The following is a 6,000-nucleotide window of genomic DNA, read 5'->3' on the forward strand; positions in this document are numbered from 1 at the left end:
CATCTTTGTTAGCAGAATTGGAGAAAAAGAGAGCTTTTGTAGCTTCTCAGTCGGAGCACATAAATGTGAAGGTTGCGGATATTGAGGCGGGGCCATCGAAGAAAAAACGAAAAGTGCACCGTCCCAAGAAACCACAGTATAGCCTTTCTGACCGCATTGATACCGTTGAAGGTATGTGTCCCTTTCTGAACACTGTATTCTTTTTATGAGTGTTTGGCTAAGTATAACTTTGTTATGCAGATCCCTTTCTTTTTAGCGAGGACATATCGGAAAAGCTACCTACGCCAACTCCTCATTCTGAAAAGCCACCATCTCCTCCTCCAATTGAGGATGTTGATATTAAGCAGCCTACTCCACCAAGTGATCCTAATGTGGGAAGTCAATCGACCCTTCCTCCAACTGAGACTATCGTGGAAGATAGGATGCCGGCTCCGCCGGCTGATATTGCAACGGAGGAAACCAATACCCAGTCTGAAACTGATACTCATTTTGACTATCTTTTTCAGGCTGGGGGTGGTGTTAGTGGTCAGCAGTACAACCCTGCTGTTACCGAAGAAGAGTTCAGGAATGTGGAATCTCCTCCTCGTCCTCCTTCACAACAACATTTTTCTACCCCAGCTCGCCTTAAACCTTCGGGTTCCCGTTATTACGGGGATACGGGTCTGGGTGACAAACATGAGCTGTTTGTCTCTCCATGGGGTATTACTAATGGGTCTCGGTTTTCTCACCCTGGGACTTGCATGGATTTTGTTGAGCATTGCACGCCACCCACTGAGATGGCATATCAACATGACCTTTCCCGCCATGATCTTCACACAAATGTGGCTTATCATCTGGCTAATGCCTTGGCCGGTAGCCAAGAGGTTTTAAGTGAATGGCGCACTTTAGGCGGGAAAGTGGGGGAAGCTCGCCGAGCTGCTGAAGCTGCAAAGAAGGAGGCTGAGGAGCACCGTGTCGCGGCTCAAAATGCCAAATGGAGACAGGTCGATGCGGAGAATGCCCTCAAGAGCGAGCAAGATCGTAACGCTGTAGCTGTTCGCCGATGGAAGGAAGCTTGTGAAAAGCAAAACTCCCTTCTTGAGGCCGCTCGGGCAAAAACTCAAAAGGAAAAAGATGATTTGGCCCGGGCGTACGAAGCAGACTCAACTCTATAAAATCAAGTGTCTCTTCAAAGTACTCGAATTCAGGAACTTGAGGCCGAGTTAAAGTTGGAAAGAGAGCAAAATGAACTTAAAGACAAAAGTACCCTTGAGGTTCAGACTGCTTATGACTCTCTCCTGCAGGCTCATGAGAATATGGTAGCGGAATCCCAAACGCTTTAGGCGCGAGCTAAGCAGGCGGAACAGGATCGTCAGTGGTTCCTCACCCGAGGGATTGATGCTGTGAGTTTTCCTTCTTTGAATGTTCAATGTCTATTTCTTATTATTTGATATTGAAGGCTTTTGTATTTTTGTCCTTGTAGGTCGTCCGCCATATCAAGGGAAGCAAGGAGCTTACTGATAGCTTTGCTAATGTGATGACTGCTTCTTCTTCCCTTGGGCGTGTGATAGGATTTCATGAAGGGATGAAGTATGCTCAAAACAACCGCACATTTAAGATCATCCACTTCATGGAGTTGACGTCAAGCAAGTCCGAGCTACGCGGGTGAAAGAACATGATGATCTAGTGTTCCCGTTTCAGCAAATGCTTCCGGGGTTTGCATCCGCAGATGTTGGCTTACAACTCTTGAAAAGCTATCTTGGTGAAGAGTCTGAGGACGATTCTTCAGAAGATACCTCGTCAAAGGCTCCGGAAGGTGAAACTTCCACAAACCCTTAGAATAGATTCGTAGGTTTTTATTACTTATAATTTTTCCTTTCTCTTTTTGTAATTATTTTTTGAATAATTAATGAGAAAAAATCTTGTCTTGTGTGGATATTCTTTTATTCAAAGAAAATATCTTTGAAATCCTCAACTTTTTGAAATGTTTGAAAGTTTCGGATAACTATGCTGACGTGGCGGAGAGAGAAATTTCTTGAGGGCAACTGACAAGACGTGAATGACGTCGTTGACAGTCTGTTTGCACTATCTTGAATTTCCCGCCTGACGTGTCAGCCATCTGGCGGTCCGCGGTTTCTCTCTCCTCTGTCATTTTATGGGTCGCATTAATTGCGATGAGTATAAATATAACCTTTGTGACTTCCATTTAACCTTTATCACTTTCAAAATTTCTTTCAAATACTTGAGATTTTTCTACAACCTTCTGAGATTTCTTAATTTTCTTGAAACAGAAATGGCTAAAGAGAAGAAGAATACCCCCACCATCAACGACGTTGTCGTCTGCCTTAAATAAGAAGATTATAATGACGTTGTTAATGTTTACGGATTAACGACGGAGTGGGAACCAGAACGTCCTGCTAGTGGTTCTATTGCCACTAGTCCTCCTCCGAATAAAATGGCTGTCTACGTGGACCATTTTACCACGAGCAACTTCCGGATTCCGATTACCAAATTTGTCGGATCGGTCTTAACAACTTATGGGATTCATCTGTCCCAAATCCATCCGTTTGGGATGTTGAGGATTCGACATTTTGAATTTTGTTGCCAAACTCGTAACCTAGAACCGATTGTTGGCATGTTTGCCATTTTTTATAAAATGACCATTCGTGATGGATGGTACAGTTTTGCCTCCATCGAGAAGAGGATTATAGGCACGGAGTGGCTTTGTAGCCTTCATGGCTGGAAGCCAAAGTTATTCTGGATTCATGAGGATGTCATTCCTTTCAAGATGACAAAACGTAAGGCGGACGCTCCCATGCCCGTAGTTCTTGCCAGCGCTCACGAGGATCAGGCGTGGTATAAAACGCTGATCTCCATGCCAACTCCTCTACGCCCAATTCATGAAGGGGCGATGGTGTGTGCAAAGATGAGCCGCCTGTGGCCGTTTCCAAGTCTGGAACCGTACTACGAGGAGACCAACAAGAGTAAGTTTGTTGTTTTCTCTATTTCGTCATTAAGTATTTTCTAACTTTATTTTCTTGTTTTGTATAGGTGAAGGTTCCGCTTTTAGTACTTTGTTGGATCGCGAGGAGGGAATGATGGTGCGCCGCCCAATCGATAAGAGGGATGCCCCATTTCTTGAGCGCACTCGTCATAATTTTGTATTCCCCACAGCTTTCCGCCCGGACCTAAAGTTTCCGAGGCGATGTATGCCTAAGGTGAGGCATATGTTAAATATTGCATCCAGAAAGGTGAGGGCATTTTGAAACCCAAACCTATGATTGCTATTACTTCTAGCGGAGTGACTGTGCTCTTCTCGTCTAGCGAGGAGTCATCACTTTGTGAAGAAGCTTGTTCAACTGATGTTAATAGAGCTGTGGACTCATCTGCAGGTCTCACCCACCAGAGGGCTACGTCTAGCCAAACGGCGGATCAAGATGATGCTACAATTGAAGCGGAAGGTAAGAGACCTGCGTCTGATGACGTCACTGCTGAGGGTGATCGTCGAGCGAGTGAGACGGGCGTCTCCAAAGCGGCTGGAAAACGCAAGGTCCATCTAGTCAAGGTTGTCTCAAAGAAGAAGAAATCTAAAAAGACAAACCCTGCTGCTTTGGGAGCTCGTTTGGATCACCTCGACGCTGACGATCCTTCGTTAGGTAAGCTAAATCTTTTCACTTGTTAATTGTTGCGAATTAGAATGTTTCTAACTCATTTGTTGATGTTTTTCAGTGAACCTGGATAACCTCTCTGAAGGTATTTCCGGTTTGAAGGATTCTCCTGTTCGTCCGCCACCACCGCCTCCTAACACTGCTAAAGATCCGGTTATTGTGGCGGATGACTCCCCACTGAAGAAGGAGGAGGCCGACACTACTGTTCACACTAAAGTGTCGCCTTCTCAAAATGTACACCATTTCAGAGATCAAGGGGGGGGGGGGGTGTGAGCACATTTCCATATGCTTCCCCAACTTCTCCTCCTCCTGGGGAGGAAGACCCCACCCCACACCGACCTAACTGGTCCTTACGTCGGGATTCGACATTCTGTGACGTGGACACATGTTTTGATTTTCTGGGGAGTGTCTTCTACCTGGTGAAAAGGAGAGGCGTCGCCTTAGTGTTCGCCAAGAGTTGCTAAACTCCGATTCTTATTATTTGGCGAACCCTATTTCCACTACCCATGAAATAACCAGGGATTGGTTGGCAATGAATGAACAAGGGGATGAGCTGGCGGCCTCTGTTTTCGATGTAAAGAAGAAGCCCTTAAAGCTATAAACGAAGCTAGAGAAACCGGCCAGGCCCTGGAGGCGGAGAAGGTTGCCCGGTCTGATGCCGAGGAAGCCAAGATCACTCTCCAAAAGCAACTGGAAGAACAATCCAAGATGATGGCTGACCAGACCAAGTTGCTGGAGACCCTGCAGGCTGAGTCAGCGGCCAAGGACAAGTGCCTGGCTGATCTTAATGTCAGAAACCGTGATCAAGCCCTGGAATGTGCCAAACACAAGATGGAGCTTATTCAAGCCAAGGCGGATCAAAAATGGCTATTGGCGGAAGCTATTCCCAATGTGTGTATTTTATTCTAACCATAAATAATGTAAGTGTTTAGAGTTATTTATGCATGATGATTTTGATAGGTCATTGCTGATGTCCGGGCTAGTGATGAGCTTGGGAATTGTGTTGCTATCCTCCTCAAAGCTTCTAAACAGGTAGGTCGCCAACTAGGCTTCCAAGAAGGTTATCAGTTTGGATTAAACTCCAAGCTTCCTGAGGAGTATGTTTTGGCTTGCCAAGATACTGTTGCCATCCTCAAACAGAAATTAAAGGACTTTGATTCTTTGAAATTCTCTTTGACGGAGCAGATATCCGAGCTTGCTGATAAGGAGGATAGCATCCAGCAGCTAACGACTCTTCTTGAACTTGATGAAGAAAACGAGGAAGAAGAAGATGACGAACATGCTGATGATGCGGGAGGCGAAGGTGCAGAGCATAATGATGCTGCACCATGAATTTTTCTATTCTTGTAACTTGATCATTTTTTGTTTGTTTGTAATCCCATTTGTGTAAATAAAGAAGGTTTTATTTTGTATCCGGTACACTTTGTTTATTTGTCATAATATAAGTGTTTTGTAGGATCTTCTTTGTATGCCAATAAAGGATTACAGAATAATACAAGTCTCATATGACTGAAAAGAAAATTTTCATAACTGAGGCGTAAGCCGAATTACAGGGAACGAAATTACAACGGTTCTTAATATCTAGCTAGGCACGCAGGCCAAAAGACAAACTTACTAAAAGTAGCATTTCCTCAGTTGGGCCCCATTCCAAGACCTAGGGATCTCAGTCCCATCCAACTTTTCCAACTTGTAGGCCCCTTTAGATAAAACTTTCTGAATTTTATAAGGTCCTTCCCAAGTTGGGGCCAACTTGCCCAGAGGCTCTTGCCCGGAAGCTTCATTATTGCAGAAGACAAAGTCTCCCGCATCGAATTCACATCTTTGAACCCATCGAGTTATAATATTTTTGCAATTGTCGTTTGTAATTATGCTCGTGGATTGATACTAGTTCTCTCCTTTCCTCGAGGAGGTCAAGATTCATCCAGAGTTCATGATCATTATCCTCAGTCAAAAGAACTCTGGCGGATGGGATACCAATCTCAGCGGGATTCATGGCTTCTGTGCCATATGTTAAACTGAAGGGGGTTTCGGAATTACTGGAATTCCTTTGAGTGCGGAAGGCCCATAGTACATGGGACAATTCATCCACCCATCCCGTTCGTTTCGTCCCTAATCTCGTTTTGATTCCCTCTTTGATCGTCCGATTGGTTCTTTCGACTTGACCATTTGCTTGCGGGTGGGCTACAGAGGTGAAGACTTGAGAAATGTGTAATTCTTTTAGCCATTCTTGTAACCCACTGTCCGCGAATTGTGTTCCATTGTCACTAACGAGCTCTAGGGGGAGGCCGAAACGACATATGATGAATTCCCACAAGAATTTTTTAACACTCGCTGCTGTTATAGAAGCAACTGG

This window comes from Bidens hawaiensis, unplaced genomic scaffold (assembly GCF_021521415.1).
Source record: "Bidens hawaiensis isolate Kalapana, Puna unplaced genomic scaffold, B.hawaiensis_p1.1 tig00001336_1, whole genome shotgun sequence".
Taxonomy (NCBI): Eukaryota; Viridiplantae; Streptophyta; class Magnoliopsida; order Asterales; family Asteraceae; genus Bidens; species Bidens hawaiensis.